This window comes from Hordeum vulgare, chromosome 3H, assembly GCF_904849725.1.
Source record: "Hordeum vulgare subsp. vulgare chromosome 3H, MorexV3_pseudomolecules_assembly, whole genome shotgun sequence".
NCBI lineage: Eukaryota > Viridiplantae > Streptophyta > Magnoliopsida > Poales > Poaceae > Hordeum > Hordeum vulgare.
In genome coordinates, this window is record NC_058520.1 from 71839666 (window position 1) to 71851851 (window position 12186).

The following is a 12186-nucleotide window of genomic DNA, read 5'->3' on the forward strand; positions in this document are numbered from 1 at the left end:
GTACGTTTCCAAGTGCATTTATTAGCATTTAGGGCGTACTTTACCTGTAACATACACATTCAATCGCCACTACTCCACCCCTGTACCGGAACCGTTGTGGAGGGCAGCGCACTCAATATAAGCCACCCTCCCCCGCTGGTAAAGGGGTTAGCAAATCATTGTATTCCCTATTCCACTCGACAACAAGCTCCCTAAGCACTGAGACGTAGGGCTATTACCTCCACTGCTGAGGGGCTGAACTCATACATCCTCGCCGTAGCTAGGACTCCGCCCATCCTTTTCGTACCCTACACATCTACTGTCAGGCTTATACCCACGAGAGTCACCACAAGGCAAGATGATCTAGCCGCAAGTGTGTTTTATTTGCCAAATCTCTGCTCACTTGGTTGAGGCCTTCCCATTAGAAAGAATCATGGTCATATGGCCAAGAATTGTGGAGTGGTTTATGTAGAGGCTTGTGAGGTTACTAAGGAGGAGCTAGCGAAGGAAATTTCCATAATATACAAGACAAACTTGCCACGGAAATTAAGGCAGCTTGATGCTTGATTATACTTGGTAAAGTTCCCGCCACACATCAATGTTGTGCAAGCGGTAGGATATCCTTGTTTTGATCTGAAGAGAGAAGGGGTAGTGGTGAATGCTAATATTTGGGAAGATGATCCACATCCTTTTCATGAGTTGCAAGATACATGGATCAAGATAAAAGGGTTGCACACAAGCTGGGGTGGGCCACACTGGACCAGATTGTCTTTATTTGTGGTGTGTTATAGGAGTTGGATTGGAAAGGGATGTTCAAAGGTTTTGGTGAAGTGATTAGGGTCATGGTGAAGTGTAGGGACCCCAATTACATACCTACATAAATAATGTTTATCATCGAGCAGAACTATTTCAAATCCAGTTTGTTGTTGAATCTTTTAAAGAAGGAGGTCCGATGGACAATTCTGAGGAGCAACAACATGAGAATGATGAATATGGTGATAGCATAAAGGAGGGAATAGACACTGAAATTAGGATTGGTGGCCATAATCTCTCGTGGAGAGGAGCAAGCGGATGGTTGGTCAATTCTAAAACATGCAACAACAAAAAATAGTGGGTACTCTAGAGGAAAGAAAACTAAAGTCGTTGAGTATGATGATGGTTCTAACGGGGTACACATGATGTTGAATCGCTCACCTATGTTTAGAAAATAATTTTTAACTATATTTTCCAGAATTAGGTTGTGGATAAAAAAGGTGAGTTCATTTGGGTTGGTTAAGGACAATAAGTTGTAAGTGTTCTCGAGATCCAAACATAGGGGTTGATAGTTAGTGAGGGGGTAGAAGAAAATTTTGAGGAAATGTTTGAGGGCCATCGTCGAAACAATAATGATGTGTTGGGACTATACGTGGGCATAGCTCGGGCCTGACCGGGCTTCGGTCCGGGCCAAAAAAAAGTTTGGTGCTAAAATCATAGGACCGAGCCCGGCCCAGGCCGACCGTTGAGCCTAAATGTGGGGCCCAATCCTAAAGAATCCCAACAAGGCCCGACCGGACTGGCCCGACTACGACTTAAATTTGTTTTCCCATAGGCCCGAGCCCGACCCAGCCCGACCGTCTGGCTCAATTTCCCGTCCTGAGCTCGACTCGGCCCGGGGTTTTTGGACCGAGTCGGGTCGGGCTGCCGATGGCCAGTTATAGTTGGGACAAGTCATCGATGATATCATGCCAAAATTAGATCATATATCAGTGGTGAATGCGATAGGTGTTGAGGGGGTGGAGACGAGAAAGATTACTAAGAAGCAAAAAAACATTGGACCCAATCACCGAATACAACCTAAAAGGCATAGTGGATGAATTGACAAAACCAAGCATACAATGTACAAGGCTAAGGAGCTATAAAGATGAAGCATAATTTGGTGATCGTTGACGAGATTAGAGGTATGATGAAAGCAAACCCTTATGTTATTCTTCTTGTTGAAGAATAGTAGGAATGCCTGATGATGTTGGTGTTTATCTTATAGAGGATATGCATGATGTCATGATAATGGATCGTGATAATAGTGTTATTTGTTGTAATAATGTTTCATGCCCTTATACTATGCTGGTGTAGAGTAGATAGGCGATGGTGTCCTTGGACTCATATAGGAAATCTTTTAAAGGCAATCACTCCATGACAATGGTGTTTAATTGAAAATAGTGTGCTGGAATACTAAGGGGATTACTACACTTGGTAGTTTTTTTGTTAAATAAACTATTTGTTCTTAGTTACCCCATTAGGTAGGTTGAGACTAAGAAAGGGTCCTTTGTTGATTCTTTTTTGAAAAAATATCCTTGGAAATAGGAGCTTTGCTTTGAATGTTTTACGTCCTAGCAGCATTGCTGGTGGCACACTAGGAGGGCGAATCTTGATGTTTCTTACTTTACTAATTGGAAGATTAAAAATAAATTATGTTAGTGTAGTTGTTAGGCAAAATATCACCAAAGGAGTGGCTAGAATTACTTATTTTTATGGAATTCCTTTTGAGGTTACCAATCATCCTTTTATTTTCGAGTTACATGATCTATTCGTCAATTGGGAAGGACATGTTTATTTGGAGATGATTTTAAATTTATTAGGGGTTTGGAGGACAAGAACGACAATAATGTAGACTTTAGATGGATTGACATGTTTAATTCTTGGATTGGCATGTGGGTAGAGCTTACAATTGGGTTAATAACGAGGAAGCTCTGGTGATGAGAAATTTGGATAGAATCTTTCGTACTATTGAGTTTGAGGCTGCTTTTTCATTAGCTAGTGCAACAAAAACTTAGGGTGGCCAAGATCATACACCCGTAGTCAAGCTTATAGAAAAACGGTTTTAAGTTTGAGAAATGATGGACCACTAGACCATTGTTTTTGAAAACTTGGTGTGGTAGGTTTGGCAACGTGGGATTTGTAGAGATATGACAATTTAAGGTAAGAACCTGTACGGGAAACATTAAGAAATGTGGTCTCAATTTGTAGTCTACTATTAGAAATCATAAGAAAGGTTTGATGAAAGAATATATCGCTTGGATATCAAATTTGAAACCCTATCTTTGACTAGGGAGGGTAGAGAAAGGATGGATGGTATCTTAGTCGGAATGAAAAAATGTATTGTGGAGGCAATTAAGGTTACACACACACTAACACACACACACACACACACGCACACACACACAGAGAGAGAGAGAGAGAGAGAGAGAGAGAGAGAGAGATGGAGGGAGGGAGAGGGAGATGGAGAGAGAGAGGGGAGAGAGATGTTGGTGGGTGACAGGAATGCCTCTTATTTTTCATGTTGTATCTAACCAAAGAAGGAGGCAAAGGTTGATATATGTACTAGATGCCCCTAAGGTGGAGATTAATGGAACTAATGATATAACTAAGATTGCTACATATTTTTTATAAATATGTGTTTTCTTATAAACCTAGAAGTACAATTGATTTAAAACAGATTCTTTTTTAATGACGATGATAAAGTCCCCCCCTGCCCCATGAGAACAGTGCCTTAGAGGAAGTTTTCTCAGAGGAGCTAGTTAGGGAAGTTGATTTTAGTTATTATGTTGATGGGGCAGCAGACACTAATAGGTTATCTTTGATGTTTTACGGGTTATTGGTGGATGTAGTCAAACATGATTTAATTGATATGGTTAATGCATGGTTTAATGTCAAATTAGTTTTGTATAGAATTTGTTATCATCACTTCCATTCAAAAAGAAAATTTTGTTATGCACATGAGGAAGTTCAGACTCATTAGTTTACCAAAATGTTCCTCTAAAATCTGCACCAAAGTTTTAACTAGTAGATTAGTTCTACTAGTAGATAGGTTAATTTACACAGATCAATTTTATTTTATTCATGGGAGATATATTACTGAGGGTGTCATCACTGCTTATGAGGTGGTGCACTCAGTTGTTGTTAGTAGTGAACTGATCTTGTCTTTGAAATTGACTATGAAAAGGCTTATGAGAAGGTAAACTTAGACTTTCTTTATGATATATCACACCTTTGGGCCTTTAGTAGTAGATGGATCAGTTGGATGAAAGTGTTACACACAATGGATTTGTTGGAGTTATAATAAATGATGCAATAAGTAGTTTATTTACCACGGGAAAAGGTTTAGGACAAGGAAATCATTTGTCTCATCTGCTTATTACTATGGCAGAAAGCACATGAGACAAAGAGATCTCTTTTTAATTAACGTCCTATATGATGTTAACTAAATGTTCTAGGGTTTGCCTTGTAAAGGTAATGTACCCTAACTTTATTATGGAAGGGCGGTAATCCAGTAACATGCAAATGCAACACTCCTTTTCCTAGAAAAAATATGAAAGGGGTGGATACAAACCTTAAATGAATTTTATGTTTGTGTGAGCATATCTCAAGAATGAGGATTAACTACCATATAGCTTACATATATGGAGGTTGCACCCTTCTTAGATATTTTCCAATGTGTTAGAGTAAGCTTTCCTATTAAGTACCTTGGACTTCCACTTCACATTGAGAAGCTGAGAAGGGAGGGTCTACAACCTTTGTTAGGTAGTGGCTAGGATTACTGTACGGAGAGCCAATCTTATTTCTTATAAAGCCAAGCCAGTGTTGATTAGATCTTGCCTTGCTTGTATACCAATTTACATGCTCTTCTTTTTTAAAGTCCTATAAGTGAGCTTTGAATATAATTAATAATCAAATGGGTAGTTGCCTTTAATTTGATAATATGAATCTAAGTATATATGCATCCATGTATCTGTATGCTTTAACTATTTTCAAAAGTGTCAAACTATTTTCATGTGTGCTATGTGGTTTTAAAAATTAGAGTAAAATCTAGTGGTGGCCCTAAAAGTATTCTAAGTATGTCCAATAGGTCCTACAAGTTTGTAATCGTTTAGTGTGGATCCTAATATGTGTAAGTCGTTTACCGCAGGTCCTAAAAGTATTTCAAGTGTGTCAAGTAGGTTATAAAAATCGTAGGTAAAATACACATATAGGAGCTGCGGTAAACAATTTCAAACTTTTAGTACCTACTTGACACACAAATACTTTTAAGACATTCGGTGTATTTTACTCGAAAAATTCTCGGAGTGCAATTTTTCTTGTAGTTGTCATGCGAGAATCTGAGGAAGAGAGGGGTGCTAAAAGCCCTCGACTGTGAGCATTGCAAGGAAATAAAAACATGTTTTCATTTGTTCTTTTGGTGCATACTTAACAACTATGGGCTAAGGTGAAGCAGTACTTTCAAGTGTAAAGATTCGTCGATGCTTGTACTGTAATTTCCTTGTAGTTTTAGTTTCCTTTGTGTCGGGATTTGTTGACATGGGAGTACTAACTACATCGAGCGAGGACGACCTTCGTGCTCGGGATCTTAGTAGCGAACCTGATTTTGCCTAAGTATAAACGGTTTCGAAGGCGGGCACGACCCACATTCGGACATCATGATGGAAGGGACCATCGTTTAAGTTCGCAAGGACTATCTTCACTTCTTGGTTGTGAATCATAATTAGCCTAATATAAAACGGATCCCGAGTGAGGACAACCTCCTTACTCAGGAGCTTAGCAGAGAACCCGTCTTTGACTAAGTGCATACGGTTCCGAGTGTGGGCACGACCTTCACTCGGCTGCCAAAATGTATAAGACAATTGTTCCTTAGCTGCGAATCTATTTTCACCTAAGTCCTATCCCACCCCAAGTGAGGAAAACCTCCATGCTTGGGGGCTTAGTAGCGAACCCGCCTTCGCCTAAGTACAAACGGTTCCGAATGTGAGCATGATCCTCATTTGGACGCCAAGATGAACATGACAATCATTCCTTGGTCGCGAACCTGTTTTTGTCTAAGCCGAAACGTAACCCGAGAAAGGACAACCTCCACGCTCAGGGAATTGGTTGTGAACCCACTTTCTCCCAAGTAGAAATGACTGTGAATGAAGAGATAATCCACACTCGGACGTCACGATGGACAGATCCATCAACAGTTCTGAAAGGACGTGGATGTCTCCTAGAGGGGGGGGATAGGCGCTTTAAAATAATTATGGTTTAGGCTTGAAAAAATGCGGAATAAAACTAACGTTTAATTTCTCAAGAAAAAAACCTAAAACAACTAGGCTCACCTATGTGCACCAACAACTTATGCTAAGCAAGATAAACAACTAAGTGATAGCAAGATATATGACAAGAAACAATATAGCTATCACAAAGTAAAGTGCATAAATAAAGGGTTCGGGTAAGAGATAACCGAGGCACACGGAGACGATGATGTATCCCTAAGTTCACACCCTTGCTGATGCTAATCCTCATTTGGAGCGGTTTGGAGTCACAATGCTCCCCAAGATGACACTACGTCCACCGTAATCTCCATTCCACTAAGGGACCCTTGAGGGCGGTCACCGAACCCATACAAACAAGGTTGGGGGAATGTCCACAACATGATTGGAGGCTCCCAACAACACCACGAAGCTTCACCACAATGGAAAATGGCTTTGCGGTGACCACAAATGCTCGAGGCAATCTCCACAACTTTATTGGAGACCCCGACGCTTGTCCGGAGCTTTACACCACAACGATTGAGCTCCGAGGCACCACCAAGCTTCTAGGACGCCAAAGCATTTTCGAAGAACAATATCTAGGGTACTAAGTACCCAAGGGTAATGATCTTGTCAACTACTCACTTCCACGTATCACCGTGGAAAACTCAAACCGATGCAACTAATGCAATGGCAAGAACACATGAAGTGGTCAAGTCCCTCACACTCAAATCCCTCCACAACAACAAAAGCTATAGGAGAAATATGAGAGGAAGAAAAAGGAGCTCACAAAGAACTGCAAGATCAAGATCCAAGGGGTTCCCCTCACATAGAGGAGAAAGTGATTGGTGGAGATGTGGATATGGAACTTATCTCTCCTTCCCCTAAAAAGGGGCAAGAATCATTGGAGGGATTGAGAGTTAGCAAGCTCGAAGAAGGTCAACAATGGGGGAAGAACACGAGCTCAACGGATGGATCGGATCCAATGGGGAAGATGACCCCTTATATAGTGGGGGAAATAATCCAACTGTTACCCCCACTCACACCCCGAGCAAAGCGGTACTACCTCTGCTAGGAGTGATACTACCCCTGCTAGGAGCGGTACTACCGCACGGTTGGTTCACCAACCACGGTAGTAAAAAATTACTTGCGTGCCTGCTACGACAATAGACAACAGCGCCAGAAATTGACACGTTCACAGAGACTGGGCTTGCGTTGGTTTTTTCCTTGAAGAGGAAAGGGTGATGCAACACAGGAGCAGTAAGTATTTCCCTCAGTTTGAGAACCAAGGTATCGATCCAGAAGGAGGGTCTCGTCAAGTCGAGAGTACATGCACAAACACAAACGAGCTTGCACCCAATGCTTCAAAGGGGTTGTCAATACCTTCAAGATTGTTTGCAAAGTGAGATCTGAAGGCGGAAAGTGCAACGAAGTAAAAGTGTAAGGCTGAAAATATGGTGTGGAGTAGACCCGGGGGCCATAGTGTTCACTGGAGGCTTCTCTCAAAATAGAAAATATCATGGTGGGTAAACAAATTACTGTCGAGCGATTGATAGAACCGCGCAAAGTCATGACGATATCTAAGGCAATGATCATACATATAGGCATCACGTCCGAGACAAGTAGACCGATACTTTCTGCATCTACTACTATTACTCCACACATCAACCGCTATCCAGCATGCATCTAGTGTATTGAGTTCATGACGAACAGAGTAACGCCTTAAGCAAGATGACATGATGTAGAGGATAAACTCAAACCAATGATGAAAACCCCATCTTTTTACCCTTGATGGCAACAACACGATGCGTGCCTCACTACCCCTTCTGTCACTGGGTGAGGTCACCGCACGGTATGAACCCAAAACCAAGCACTTCTCCCATTGCAAGAATCATAGATCTAGTTGGCCAAACAAAACCCACAACTCGAAGAGAATTACAAGGATATGAAATCATGCATAAGAGAGATCAGAAGAAACTCAAATAAGATTCATAGATAATCTGATCATAAATCCACAATTTATCGGATCTTGACAAACACACCGCAAAAGAAGATTACATCGGATAGATCTCCATGAAGATCATGGAGAACTTTGTATTGAAGATCCAAGAGAGAGAAGAAGCCATCTAGTTACTAGCTATGGACCCGTAGGTCTATGGTGAACTACTCACGCATCATCGGAGAGGTCATGGTGTTGATGAAGAAGCCCTCTGTATCCGAATCTCCCCTCCGGCAGGGCACCAGAACGTGCCCCAGATGGGATCTTGCAGAGCCAGAAGCTTGCGGCGGCGGAAAAGTACTTTCGATGATCTCCTGATTTTTTTTGGGATTTCTATGGAATATATAGGAGCAACCCCTAGGGTAGAGGGCGCCCACGTGGCCCACAAGCCCGTGGGCCATGGGGTGGGGGCTTGTGGGGCCCCTGGGGCCCCCTTCCTTGGCTCTCAAGCTTCCCGATCTTCTTCCGTTACGGGAAAAATCTTTTCGGGGATTTTCTTCCGTTTGGACTCTGTTTCAAAATCTCCTCTGAAAGGTGTCAAAAACAAGGAAAAAACAGGAACTAGCACTTGGCATTGAGTTAATAAGTTAGTCCCAAAAAAATATAAAAGGCATGCAAAACATCCAAAGTTTGACAAGATAATAGCATGAAACCATCAAAAATTATAGATACGTTGGAGACGTATCAAGCATCCCCAAGCTTAACTCGTGCTCGTCCTTGAGTAGGGAAGTGATAAAGAATGAATTTTTGATGTGGAATGCTACCTAGCATAGTTGTTCTTTGCAACTTCTTTCACGTGACCTGAATGTTCAGATCTGTAAGATTCCCACTAGCATATGGTAGTGACAAAGCAAGAAGCTCTCAATCATGAAGAACATGGTGCTATTATGAAGCACAGGTGTAGAAAAAGATAGTAGCATTGTCCCTTCTCTTTTTTTTTCATTTGGGCTCTTAGGCCTCTCTTTTTTCTTTTCTCTTCCTTTTTTGGGCTCTTTGGCCTTTTTTTATTTCCTCACATGGGACAATGCTCTAATAATGATGATCATCACACTTTTATTTACTCACAGCTTCAAAGCTCAAAAATGATGATGACTCTATAGGAAATGCCTACGGCAGTGTACCGGGATGTGCAACGATCTAGCATGGCGTATGACGTTGAAAACATCTCGCTAGCTATCTTACGATCATGCAATTGCAATACGAGAGTGACGACACAAGTCATGAGACCGAACGGTGGGAGTTGCATGGCAATATATCTCGGAATGGCTATGGAAATGCCATAGTAGGTAGGTATGGTGGCTGTTTTGAGGAAGGCATATGGTGGGTTTGTGTACCGGCGAGAATTGCGCAGCACTAGAGAGGCTAGCAATGGTGGAAGGTGAAAGTGCATCTATACCATGGACTCACATTAGTCATGAAGAACTCACATACTTGTTGCGAAAGTTTTTATTAGTAATCGAAACAAAGTGCTAAACGCATATCCTAGGGGAAGGGTTGGTAGGTGTTAACCATCGCGCGATCCCGACCTCAACACAAAGGATGACAATCAATAGATCAATTATGCTCCGGCTTCCTAACATAGCGGTTCACCATACGTGCATGTTACGGGAATCACTAACTTCAACACAAGTATTTCTAGATTCACAACACCCTACTAACATAGCTCTTAATATTACCAAATCCACATCTCAAAACTAATTGAGAGGAATCAAGACTTCTCTTTCTACTCAATGCACCTGAAGATGGAGGGTTTTTGCATCCTCTTTGGGTACCTATCACCTTTGGGACTACTTTCATAGCATAAGCCAACTACCAAGTCACGCACATGTGTGAATAAATAGATCACAATGTGTCCCTAGCAAGCCTTTAGTTGGCTAGCTCGTGGCAATAGATGATCATGGTTTCCTGATCATGGGCATTAGATGTCATTGATAATGGGATCACATCATTGGGAGAATGATGTGATGGACAAGACCCAATCCTAAGCATAGCACTAGATCGTATTGTTCGTATGCTAAAGCTTTTCTAAAGTCAAGTATATTTTCCTTCGACCATGAGATTGTGCAACTCCCGGATACCGTAGGAGTGCTTTGGGTGTATCAAACGTCACAACGTAACTGGGTGACTATAAAGGTGCACTACGGGTACCTCCGAAAGTGTATGTTGGGTTGGTACGAATCGAGATCGGGATTTGTCACTCCGTGTGACGGAGAGGTATCTCTGGGCCCAATCGGTAGAACATCATCATGAGCTCAATGTGACTAAGGAGTTAGTCACACGATGACGTGCTAAGGAACGAGTAAAGAGACTTACCGGTAACGAGATTGAACAAGGTATAGGTATACCGACGATCGAATCTCGGGCAAGTTCTATACCGACAGACAAAGGGAATCGTATACGGGATTGATTGAATCCTTGACACGTGGTTCATCCCATGAGATCATCGTGGAGCAAGTGGGAGCCACCATGGGTATCCAGACCCCGCTGATGGTTATTGGCCGCAGAGGCATCTCGGTCATGTCTGCCTGTCTCCCGAACCCGTAGGGTCTACACACTTAAGGTTCGATGACGCTAGGGTTATAGGGAATTGTTATACGAGGTTACCGAAAGTTGTTCGGAGTCCCAGATGAGATCCCGGACATCACGAGGAGCTCCGGAATGGTCCGAATGTAAAGATTGATATATAGGACGGATGGTTTCGGATACCGGAAGTGTTTCGGGCATCACCGGTAACGTACCGGGACCACCGGGACCACCGGAGGTGGCCCCGGGGGTCCACCGAAAGGGGGCAACGACCCCGGGAGGTAAGGTGGGCCAAGTGGGTAAGGGAACCAGCCCCTAGGTGGGCTGGTGCGCCTCCCCACTCAGCCCAATGCGTGGGGGAGAGAAAAAGGGGGGCAAACCCTAAGCCAGGTGGGCCTAAGTCCCACGAGCGGTGCGCCACACCCCTCCTCCCCCTTGGCCGCCGCACCAGCCCCCATCTAGGGCTGCCGCCCCTAGGAGAGGGAAACCCTCAAGGGGGCGCAGCTCCTCCTTCCCCCTATATATAGTGGGCACTTTTGGCCATTGGAGATCAGACTTTTGCCTCTTTCTCGGCGCAGCCCTGCCCTTCTTCCTCCTCCTCTCTGTCGGTGCTTGGCGAAGCCCTGCCGGGAGACCTCGTCTCTCCATCGACACCACACCGTCGTGCTGCTGGAGTTCTTCCCCAACCTCTCCCTCCTCCTTGCTGGATCAAGGTGCGGGAGACGTCACCAGGCTGCACGTGTGTTGAACGCGGAGGTGCCGTAGTTCGGCACTAGATCGGAATCGTTGCGAGTACGACTCCATCAACCGCGTTCTAGCAACGCTTCCGCTTAGAGATATTCAAAGGTATGAAGATGCTCTTACCCCTCTCTCGTTGCTGGTATCTCCATAGGAAGATCTGAATATGCGTAGGAAAATTTTGAATTTATGCTACGTTACCCATCAGTGGCATCCGAGCCAGGTTTTCTATGCGTAGATTCTATGCACGAGTAGAACACAAAAGTTGTGGGCGATGATTTGTCAATTTTCTTGCCGCTACTAGTATTATTCTTTTCCGGCGGTATTGTCGGATGAAGCGGCCCGAACTGACTTTACACGTACGCTTACGTGAGACTGGTTCCACCGACAGACATGCCCACCGTGCATAAAGGTGGCTAGAGGATGTCTGTCTCTCCTACTCTAGTCGGATTGGATTTGATGAAAAGGGTCCTTATGAAGGGTAAATAGCTTTGGCATATCATCGTTGTGGCTGTCACGTAGGTAAGAAGGCGTTCTTGCTAGAAACCCAAATCAGCCACGTAAAACTTGCAACAACAATTAGAGGACGTCTAACTTGTTTTTGCAGGGTTTGACATGTGATGTGATATGGCCAAAGTTGTGATGTTGCATGTATGATGTATGAGATGATCATGTTATTGTAATAGGTTTCACGACTTGCATGTCGATGAGTATGACAACCGGCAGGAGCCATAGGAGTTGTCTTAATTTATTGTATGAGATGCAACGCCATGTGCTTACTACTTTTACTTCATTGCTAACGGTTAGCTATAGTAGTAGTGATAGTAGTAGTTGGTGTGACGACTTCACGGAGACACGATGATGGAGATCATGATGATGGAGATCATGGTGTCACACTGGTGACTATGATGA